This window comes from Carassius auratus, unplaced genomic scaffold, assembly GCF_003368295.1.
Source record: "Carassius auratus strain Wakin unplaced genomic scaffold, ASM336829v1 scaf_tig00006181, whole genome shotgun sequence".
In the NCBI taxonomy this organism is placed as follows: Eukaryota; Metazoa; Chordata; class Actinopteri; order Cypriniformes; family Cyprinidae; genus Carassius; species Carassius auratus.
Genome location: NW_020523734.1, coordinates 4,538 through 16,978, shown reverse-complemented (window position 1 = coordinate 16,978; position 12,441 = coordinate 4,538). Strand labels below are relative to the sequence as shown.

General features: G+C 34.6%; 1 pseudogene; it reads right to left on the bottom strand.

The window, feature by feature from the left end:
* Positions 1-4,412: 4,412 nt before the first annotated feature.
* Positions 4,413-12,089, bottom strand: LOC113071136 (spermatogenesis-associated protein 4-like; annotated as a pseudogene).
* Positions 12,090-12,441: the final 352 nt, after the last annotated feature.

Genomic DNA, 12,441 nt, shown 5'->3' with positions numbered 1-12,441 from the left:
ATGTCTAGCTGTCTATTTTCAGTTCCTTACTTGAAATAGCATCAGCAGAGTATGTGTAAAAGAGGAAGTATATGAAGCACATCTGAGAGATAAAAGAACAGGGAGTGAAAGCTGAAATAATATAAGATATGGGGACAGAACCCTTGCAATATTAGCAAGCTTATTAACGCTTATTAAAGCTTATTATTGTCTCATGTGTACAAACTCCGCTTTCCCTATACAGCACTGCTAAAGCTCACTTTAATAGTATTTCTCATAATTTTGGCCAAGTGTTATAGAAAGACAAGTAATTTTGCGATTAGTGGAGCTATCACGAGTCACAGCACATGTTGTAATAATAAAAAATAAAGGAGTTGAAATATAATGATGACATCTTGAGTAGGTTTTTCAGCTTTGCTGTTTCTGTGCACAACATGGATGAAATATGAGGTCATATGGTGCACTCACGTGAATTTATGTGCGTGTGTGTCATTCCAGGGAGTGACAACAACATAGAAGGCATAAAAGACCATTTGTTTTAAAGTGAGCTTAACTCACTTAATCCGACTGTTTGTTACAACCTTTCAAATGATAATGATTATTTGGTACAGTTTTTTTTCTGAATATTGGCCTCTGAATTATGAAATTAGTTAGAAATGGTCCCACTTTATATTTAGTGGCTTCAGCTAGTATTTAAATACATTTATTCATCATTGGGCACAATGCACTTATTGTGTAAATACATGTTTTTACATTGTGCTTTAATAATAAGAATACCTGCATGTAATTACACCTGTAATGTATTTCATTAGACTGATGACCCATCCTTTACACCTTAACCCACCACTGAACCTACCCATACCACCAAACCTGTCCCTAACCTTACCTGTATCCCACCTCAATAGCAGCAAGTGTTTTGCAGTACATGAACGCAATAAGTACACTGTACTTATTTTCTGATGCAAGTGCATAGTAGTTAAGGCCACTTAATATGTAGATAAGTGGGACCAAAATTAGAATAACTTTTTAATGCTCTATCCATTTTTAGAGAAACATTTGTATTCTTTTTTTATTTTTTTATGATTTTAGCTAACTAGTCTACATTACTTATTTGAATCTAAAACAACTTTCATTTAGTACTGATGCATACTATATGATTTTTCTGTCCTTTACAATTGCTGCTTGCCGGATTGTACTATATAACTGATGAGAAATCTACGACTTTAGATAAACCAAGATGGTGCACTAATATTGCTTTAAATGAGAAAAAGTGCAACACACAATATGGCAGGATAAGTCCAAACTTTTAAATGAAAGAACCAATCGCCAATTGGAAATATCATTGTGTCACTGCAGCTGCTGTTAGCTCAGGAAACAGCCACTGTCCTGAGACATGCACGACTGGCCGGTTCAGCCAGAAATTATGCTATTTGAACATAAAGAATACATTTGTGTGACAGTTCGTGTCAGATTTTGTTGCTGATTTTAAAGTCCGCATGAATTCAGATTTGACAGTATTGACTTTTTAGTGCACATTACTAGTCTTGACGCAGACAAATAATCCATGCAAGTTAATCCACAGAAGAAAAAAAAAATGCTTGTCTTGGTAATCTTTAATCAAAATGTGAACATTTGCTTTCACTCTGGAATGGCATTACTTCTGTGATGACATCAGATTGGTGGCTCGGGCAGAACATCCTCCACCAAGCCCCTCAAACCATTAGTTTGCTGTGAGTGAGAAATGGAGAGGAGGAATGCTAAAGTACAACCTGCCCTATGTTTAATATGCCATTTCAGTTAGAAATATATCACAACACTAAAGTAAATAGGCAGCGACTTCACACACACATTATATATGTTATTTAAGTGAGTGTGGCAACCCATTTTTGGCATTTCAGCATATCCTAACTCAAAAAGATACAGTAGGACTTGGTCTTGGATGTCCAAAATAATAGCCTGTAGGCATTGCAAATATGGCCGCTCGAGTGAACACACTTAACTTGAAAGGGTCTTTGACAATACAAGGTCTCTGAGACTTTGTCAAATTTACAGTGTTTGATATTTTACATCGTGAGTTGTACTACAACCATTGCTACAAGGTCCAAGATGGACCAATTAAAAATGCTATGTTTGTCTACAATGAGTATCCATATCAACTAATTGGCCGCTTATAAAGCTCATCTCCACCATCAATGCATGAATTATGAATCCCTAGACAATGTATTTTAACTATTTTTGTAAAGGGACCATGAACTGAGAAACCAAATTCGACCTGGTTTACATATTGTAAGTTTCAGAGCTCAAAATTGTAGTCCAAAAACAGCTTTTTTTTTAAACCAATCTGACTTTTAATTGCAAACAGACTTTTATGAAAAGATACAGATGGACTGACCATAATACCACAACTTGTAAGTAATAATGTTAATTCTAATGCTAATATGACTAATGTACAGTCAGAGTTCTCTATCACAAAATGATTAATTGCTGTTTATGTGTCAGTGAATGAAGCCAGTGACTAAACAGTCAACTTCTCAGTCTTCCTTTTAGGAATTATGGAAATAAAAAATGTTTTTTTTTATTTTTTATGTTCAACTTGTACAGTAATACTTTCATGCAAATGTGTTAAACAGTTAATATCAGTGGGTATTTACACCGAAGTCTTTAAGAAGAAATGGCAATTTAATCCGTTTTCAAATGAGAGAATCTAATATATAAATCCTAATACAGCAATGCCAGAGAATCATTATGGATATTTACCAGCAATCTAGAAATTCCTATTTGTGTTGCAATGTAGTTTAACAGATACAGTACTTGAGTTTTTACTGGCCCCATTACTTGACACCAAAAATGCTGACACTTTGAAAGATTACATCAACATGTCCTGGCCAAAATGCTAACAGATTTACTTTACCAGCAGTTTTAAGTTCTAAAATTATTGTGAAGGCCCACCTGCTTTCTTATTTAGAATCCAAGAATAGCATCTAGTTGCTACTGGAATTGCATTAGGGGCTACTCACACAGAGCACATTCTGTATGAACAGCCCCTAACTCTTCCCCCAAAATGACTGCATGTCCTCTGACAGTAACAATTTGTCTAATGTGTTGATATACTGCTATGCCATGTTTAAAATTCCTGTCCTGAGTAGGGCTCTATTTCAGGAATAGCATCTCTGCAGACATAAAACACCAAATGCAGACTAACATTTGACACTAAATATAATAGGATACAAGGCATTCTGTATTCTGTTATCACACAGGGTGTTTAAGACAGTGTTTCCCAGCCCTGCTTCTGGAGGCACAATAACAGTACACGTTTTCGAACTCAAACCCACCTGATTCAACTCAAAAGCTCGATGGTGGACTCCAAGACCTCAAGCGGATGAATCAGATACATCCAAAAATCTGTACTGTTGGTGTGCCTCCAAGAACAGGGTTGGGAAACAACAGTTTAAAGAACAGATGGAAACACTTTATTTTGCAGTCTCCTTGTCAAACGTTAGAAGAAAATTTACATGAAACTAACCCTAAACCTAGCCTTATAGTAACTAAATGTTGTTAATTAATATAACTCAGTTCTTAAATGTGTAATTACACTGTAACAAAAAAAATAAAGTCATTGACACTGGCTGAAAATTTTTTTAAATCTTCTTTTGTCAAATATTGACAGTCCCTGAACACAACTTGTAAATACAATTTTGAGTACATATATCTGTAAAATTGTCTAATTATATCTTATAATTTCTACTTAAATTGAAAATAGCAGATCAAATTTATTAAAATATACAAAATGATTCCAAAATTAATTTCTAAATAATATTGTAATAACAATATACGCATTTGATAACATTAAATTATATATGAAATTATTAAATTACCAAACATTCATAACTGACACTGACTGAAAAAAGCAAAACTCTTATTTTGTCAATAACTGACAGTCACAGAACAAACCTTGTAAATCAATAATTTGAATATATTTTGTATTAAATAAATCAGATTTTTTTGCAGTTTTTTGGACAGCTATATCTATCTGTAAAATGATCTGATATCTAATGATTCTCAATTACATGAAAATAGCAGATCAAATTTAAATATACACAAATAAATATTTACATAATGGCTAAATAATATCGTAATAACACTTAGGTACTACATTATATAATAATAAAATTATATATCAATTATTACTTAATAACAATGTAATTAATATAACTAAATAATAGTAAATTAAATGTATTTGGATGTATGCTTAATAATAATTACATGTTAATGCATATTACAATTACTAAAATTTACAGTAAACAATAATATCTAAATAATATTGATGTATAACTTCTAAGCCAATAATTCACAGATTTGCTATCATTCAATTATAACATGAAAGCATATAAATTATTAAACAATTAACATTATTTAATAATAAGATTTAATTATAGCTAATGAAATGGATGTTTATGAATTCATCAGGCATTTACAGAAGGAAAATGACCTCCAGTGTGATTGCCACATGTCATGGAGTCTATGCAGGCACAAACACAGCCACACCCTGGTCCCTGATGATGCTGCTTTTCTGGGAAGGTAGTGGGAGAGAGACGTTGGCTCTTTCTGCCAAGTGTGTGTGCTGTACGTATGTGCATGTGTTAATGTGTGATGCATAGGCAATGAGTATGGGGTGGGTTTTGGAGGGGAAATCCAAAGTTAATGAGCGATACTTTAACACCCAATCCCCCTTCTGGCTAGTCATGTTTCTGTCTGGATTAAAAACATGAATCCGAACACCCCTCCTCTAACTCTCAAATACATGCTTCCTCCCTGTTTTGCGCTGCGGGCCCAGATGAAAAAACACACAACAGATGGCTTAGCGGCCTCTACAAGGGCATCTAGCCGTCAACATGCAGTTCGTTGGCAATGGAAAGCATCGCACAAAATGTGTTCCAGTGTGCGTGTATTCTGAAATGCTTGCAGTGAGCGATACCATCACCCGCTCGATTGTAGCTCTAGCTGACTTGTTACCATGGAAACACACTTTAGATGTCGCCTGTCCAGGAGGCAGCGCATGCACACATACATGTATGCACCGAGTACACATTGTGCACAAAGCATAAAACACCATGTTTCATATGCAAGCTAGCACAGAATAAATCTTGACTGGGTCATCCATTCTGTCACGGTCTTATGTTACACCAGGATGGGTGTAGCTACTAACCAAATAAAACAATTCATAGATATAGATTTGGATATATTTATTTAAGATTATTCAATTATTCAATCCAATTCAATTCAAAAAAAAATTGTGGCCTAAAATGACTGATTTTGCTGCGGCTTTTCTCAAAATTTGTGGTGATAGTTACTGCATTTCTTATTGTTTTGCAGTTAAAATATACCACAGACAACATGCTTCTAACATTGTTATGACTTTAATGACTTCGAGAACCATTGTAGGGCTCCAGGCTAACATTTTTTGGGACACCAGTGCCATTAAGTTCTACAGAAGGTGGCTCCAGCACCTGACAGTAAAGCCTAATCGCACATTTTGATCTCGGAGATGTCTGTTTGATGTCTGCATTTACATATGCAAGATGTACTTTTTAGAGTGTTTGCTCATCTGCAATCTGCAATACGTTGGGATGTTTCCTGTCAGATGTCAAATAGAAATGTATTAGAATGCATGTAAAACAGCTTCTGAGACGTTTATCAGAGTAGACAGCAGATGATTCCCAGATCTTTAGCAGACGTTTTACAGATGACCTTGTGCTGTATGGGTAGATGAGATGCAGATAAAGTTAACTTTTACTACTGTCATTCATAATTTAATAAATACAAAAAATACATATCAGGGAGTGGAAATGGCTGGTAAGCCTATATAACTCTCTGCAGCCATGTACTCGTGTAATTTAAGTTTTTATTTTTATTTTTTATAAAAGTCTTTGCTTTCCTACATTATGAAACTTATAGCTTTATATATGTCCAATGTAGCTCGTGTATATTGGTCATGAAAGCAAGGCTGTTCATTCCATTTTTAGAACTACTGCGTAGTGGTAGTAAGATACGTTTTGGTCGATCGGATCCCAAGTGGACAACACAAAATACAAGTGCAAAAATGGTGTGAAACATTTCGATCATTTTGAAACACTTTTAATCACTTCCAGAGGTAATGAAAAACACATTCGACCGGATTGTTTTCATGGTGTAGATGCTAATCTGGTTGAATGCATTCGAGCAGCCAAAAAATACCGCTTACCGACCTAAGATGTACAAGGACGTGTGCTTATTAGATGGTATTGAAACTTTGATGGGCCAAATCAGAAGTATTATTTTCTGTAGGTACAAGCATGTAATATTAGTGAGCAACAACTTTGTTTTGACATTTAAAATTATGTTTTGATGCTGACGGACATTTCCGCACATTTATTCTTCATGATCATGTCAGAATGGCTGAGAGGGCTAAAGTTATCGCGCACTAATATTACGTCTGTTTATACTAATTGCTGCTAGTGTTGTTAGCAAACATGGTGCACCTGGTCTCACTGGATGTCCGATATGGTCCTTTACTGGAGAACATAAGATCCAGGGGGCGTGGTTGGATCCAGACCCAAGTCCTCCCACCTTATATAGACCTAAACCAATCCGTCTCCGCCCCCTGATCCCTAAACCAGCTAAGGACAGCCCTGGATCCAACCACATCCTTTGGATCTTGTGTACTGCAGTGAGGGGCTACTGGGATGTCCTGCCATGGGGGTCCATCGTTTCATTTTCAGGCAATTTTGTGTCTCACAATGATTACTTATTAGGTCAGTAGGCAGAGAGTAGGCGGCCTTTTGTGGCCGCTCGAACACATTAGATTACGCCACAACTTGGTCGAATGCATTTTCGACTACGTCTGCAAGTTGTCTAAAGTGGACAATCTCAAAACATTTCACACCCCTTTTACACCGGTATTTAGCGTTGTCCACTTGTGATTTGATCGACCAAAACACATACCAAGTGTAAACCGTAGATAAGCCTTAACCCTTTTTTCAAAGAAATATAATCCATTAAAATGTAGAAAAAACATTGCAAGCAACATTGATAATAATTCGAAGAATTAATTTAATCTCAGAACGATCTCAAAATAAAAAGAACTGCTAAAGTCTGATTTTTTGGTAGCTGTTATTATTGGAATATTAATTATATAAAGTTATGAAGGCTTTCTAATGTCTGACGTCAGTGTTGAGTACTACTGTAAGGTTAAGGGTTAACTAAAGGCATACTTTAAAATTATTACATGAAAATATTTGTTAGAAATTAGAAAATGTAATCACTTGCACTACTTAAGTATTTAAAAAAATTACACACTAGTTTTTAAAATAGGGTAAATTTTACATTTCCAAAGGAACCTTCCCAACGCTGATCAAACATGATCAAACGTAAATCATGTATTATGATGAAAAATTATTTTCACAAAAATATTAAGGAGCACACCTGTAATAATAATGCAAAATGTTCCTTGATCAGTAAATCAGCATATTCAAATGATTTCTGAAGGATCATGTGACACTGAAGACTGGAGTAATGATTCTAAAAATTCAGCTTTGCCTCATCAATACATTTTAAAATATATTCAAAAAGAAAACACTTGACATTTAGGAAACAGTGAAACAGATTGAATTTAATGTAATGTAATAATTTTACAATTTGACTGCTTTTACTCTATTTTAAATAAATTTAGCCTTGGTGAACATAAGAGACTTCTTCCAATTTTTTTTTTTTTTCTCCAGTTCCCTGCTGTTCAGAGTGCTGTTTTCATTTTCTCACTTTGACTGAAGACTCCTGAGCTTAACAATTCTTTAAAGGCTCACTATAAAATTAATACAGAAGTCCACCAAGGCCATTTTTACAACAATATGTCACCACAATGAGTCACATGATGGCACCAATGATGGCTGCTTTAATTAACCAATCTAAACGAATATACTTTGTATATGCAGTAGATGGATGTAATTCATATACAAATGTCGGTCAACTAGTGGTGATCCATACACTAAAAGTTTATACAAAATATGTTCCACAAAAGGAAGTCATGAGGGTTAGTAAGTGATGACTCTTTTAATGAAAAAAAAAAATACCGTACTTGAATTTTGCGGTGAACTGTTCCTTTGAGGATTCTCAGAAAAAAAAATAATAATAATTTGATGTCAAATCAATGAGAGTAGGACAATGATTTCAGTAACATCTCAGCTGTGCTAATGTCTAAATGACTGCATTCAGGGTCATACCATTCACACCTCGTGGCATTTTATTCCATCCACACAAACCCTATTATTTGTTTTTTAAAATGTCCATTTCAGATGGAAAACAGCATGAGCATGTAATAAGGAGGAGGGTGAGAAACACACAGGGAGCGTGAGAAAGACGAGGTGGTCTAAAAAGTTATTTTCTAGGCACGTTGATGAAAAGCAGTATGCTTGCTTTAGATATCCATGGCAACCTTATGCTATGAATTGAGTCTGGAAGATGCATGGTAACACAGCAGATACACTCTTTATGTTTGACAGTGATGCTGAGCGTGTGAGAGTGTTTGTCTGTGTGTGAGACTGAAAGGGACTGTGTGTGTGATACTGTGTGTTTGTGTGTGTACAAGGGGAGAGAAACAGAGTAAAAGAGGCAGAGGGGGTAAACAAGGACCTGGGCAACTTGCCTAAATTCTGCCTGTCTCACAGTGAGTTTGCTAAATGAATATCTAATTTGCAGAGGGTCTTAGATGGAGCGGAGAAGAGTACATGCTGTGCCTTTCAACTAAACTACAGAGATAACAGAGATCCAACAACAGGCTGTAGAAGGCCTAAGAGCTACTGGGGTTTTTTAAGCTCAGATGATTGTATTTTTGGTTATATTTAATTTCCATAGCACTCAAAAGGAGATTTTTAGGAAAATGTCCAGACTGCTCTTTTTATACATCCAGAAAAACCCCAAGCTGTCCCATAAAGAGCCATAGAAACATCAAATCACAAGAAGGTGAAAAATGATTTTTAGTAACTTAACTGATTCAAATATCATCACAAAATTAATAAGAACTATGTATGAGAGCAGAATTAAAATGATTACCGGTATATAGATATATCCATCTATCAATTATTGGTTGAACTATAAGAAGCAGTTCTTCTGAAAATGATTAATTGTTTACACTTTGAACATGTGATTTGAATATCACAAGAGATGGAAACATGCATTATATTATAATAGGTTTGTTGACCTGTATAGTGTGTAGAGAATTCAAATCCAGTGCCAATCAGAACTACAAGCCTTTAGAAGGTAATAAACGTGGATTTTTGTTCTACTTAAACATGGACAACAAAAGCAGCTTGCACACTGATGTGTATGCTTGTTAAACTGGTTTTTATTTTTTATTTTTATGGTTGGTTTTTAGAGCCACATTTTGAAGTTGGCTTTGAAGACCTTTGTTAGACATCTACCTTAAATAGTCTCATAATTTGCCTCCAATATCCGCAGTGCATTTGCTTCTGATGTCAGATGATGCCACAGCACCTGCATATAAAGAAGACAAACATTACCTAGATACAATATAGTTAAACAATGATAATGCACTTGAGACTCATGTTGGAGGCAGTATATTTTAGTATTATTTATATACTATTATAGTATTCATTAAACTTTTTAGATTTTTTTTTATATTTCTTACATTTTTTAATAATTTCAGAAGTAATTTTGTGCTTGTCATTTTTTTGAATGTCTCGATTTAGATTTATCTTTTTTAGTCTAAGTAATTTTTGTTCATTTTAGTATTTCAACTTAAGTTATTTCAATTAGTTATTAAGGCAACATTTTTCTAATTTTCAAAAATCATCTCTAAGTTTTTTTTTTTTTTTTATCTATTATTTATTTTTCTTTTCACTTTCATCTTTATTTTCAGTTCATCTCAATGAACAAAATAAATGTTTATGCTGTGTAGTGTATTTTTCTCTCAGTTGTTTTGAATAAGTGATTTATCAATGAATTATTATTTTGAGTAGGTTCCTTTTATTTAAACGGGTAAGCAAAACAGTTTGTAGATAGCACTAAGGCTTTATCTTATTTAGACCATTTTTGTAGTTCATAGTCTTTCCAGATTTTGAGGATTTTTTGTGATACTTTCGCTGTGAAAAAATAATTTAAAAAATAATAAATAAAAACAACCAACAACACCAAGGTTTTTTTTTTTTTTTTTTTTTTTTATATCATTATTTAGACTGTTGGCTTACATATGTCTCATCTTCTTGTTGTCAATGTAGAGCCAGGAACTTAACAAGCTGCTTGACTGGTGTTCATCTGCAGGTTTGGGTCGCTCTGGTACGCTAGTGGAGGCAATCTGACAGCCTGTTCTCCAAGAGTGGGCTTAACATTGAATCGTTCTATCAAGAAGACAAATAAATATACTCGACAGTATAGCATCCTTCCCCAAGACATACAAATCTCAGGGCAAATCAAAAGATGCATGGTGTGTTACTCACTTGGGTCTTGTGTTCTCTCCTCTTTTCTCTGTTCTATCTGTCTGTGTATGATTGCAAGAACCTTGCGCTGGTTTGTGATGATGTTTGGTTCAGCTATAACCTCACTGAGACTCAAGTTGCTCTTTATGGCCACTGAGGCTGTGGCTCGAGCCACCATAGGCAACTGGTCTTGATAAGCCTTATCTGTGAAGTCTTGCTCCACCCTCTGGATGGTCTGGATCCTACAGGATTCACAAAAAAGGTGCGAGATGAATTAGTTAGTTTAAATAACTAATTGGTTTAAATATAACTGTGTCTTTTGAAAATTAAAAATGGGCTTTATATACCAGAATGGAGAAAAACTAAATATGAAATTGTATTTGAAAACAATGCCTAAAGGGCTATTTGGCTAATATTTGATTTACATTATCTAATGGGAATGGAAAATGCATAAAGAAAGTAAATATGAACGCTCACCTTCTGTTGGTCAGGAAGGTGTAGATGTCTTGCACGAGAAGCTCTGCAGCTCCAGGTTTACAGTGGATTGTGCCATCTATGACTTCTTTCAACAGACTGATGTTTTGCTTCTCAAAAAACTTTTAAATAACCAAAGGTATATCACAGAAAATATCTTTATTAAACAGCTAGATCGTTATTAAATTGGCATGCTTTTAAAGCACAATAAACAAATCATGAAAATAAATGATCAATTATTTCATGTAATTTTATCATTTCTGATATCTAACTCACTCTCTCAATCTGGGACCAGTTGGATTGTTTGGTAGCAAGTGAAGCTCCATTATCATAGGAGTGCATATGAAAATCCCTTGGGAAGTACCAGGAAAATATTTCGGCCACTAGGTATCCATTGGAAAGGTCTCTTTGGTCAAAAGACAGCAAGGCATGTAAGCACATCTCATATTTAGTAGTAATTCAAAGTCCTTAGTCTTGTTTATTTTTGAAAATAGTTTTTGAAACACGTTTGTTATATTTTTCATGAAACCAGATGTTACATATTAACTTTTTATTCAAAACGAACAAAATCGACGGATGTTGACTAAATATTGAAATAGAGTCCTCATTGGGGAATTTTAAATTAATATTTACTGTACTTGATGAGAAAAAAAAAAAAAATTACTAGCAACATAGCACTTGTGAACTTTTATACAAGTAAAAATATATTGAGATCCCCTAAATGGCTCAAGTTTTGGCGATTTATCGTATCTTCTCTGGCGCACTCACCTGCGGACGTTTTTGGGAAAAACGATAAATCAAGACTTTGCAGCCATTTCAAAACCTCTCGTGGTAGACCAGCCTTCTTGGGGGGCTGTGAATAGGCCATTACTTACTATAGGTAACGACAGACAGAAACGAGGAGCAGCCTTACATTTGTTAGAGGAAAAGGACAAGCCCCTTCGGTTCATTGTTTACAGTCGCATGGAAACGAGCTCGACGACACGCGCTGGAGTTGATGTGCTGCCACCTGCTGGCAGATGATATGTTTCATTTGTAGAACATTCTACTGTGATCTTTTTTTACACTATGGAAGTCTATGGCTACTGTCAACTGTTTAACAACATTCAGCCTGATGTAAATCATGACAGTATTGTATTTAATATTTTTTTAATTTTTTTTTTTTTGGGGGGGGGGGGGCTATCCCTTTAAAGGAACACTGGATCACTGGAATGAGATATTTTTAAATCTAACAAACGTTGCGAATATTAACCATGGTTTTATTGTAGTAAAAGTTTAGAAACCATGCTTTTTTTGGCGTATTGATTCCCATTTGTATAACCACAGTTTTAATAAAAATACCAAAATACCATGGTTATGGTTTGTGTAGCAAAACCATGGTTAATTTGTGGTTAATATGGTTCAACTTTTTGTTGTTGTTTTTTCATTTGTAGTAAAACCATGGTTATATTCGTAATATATCTCGTTCGTAATATATAGGCCTATATTTTATTTATTACAGTAAGATAATCAAAATTGGGTA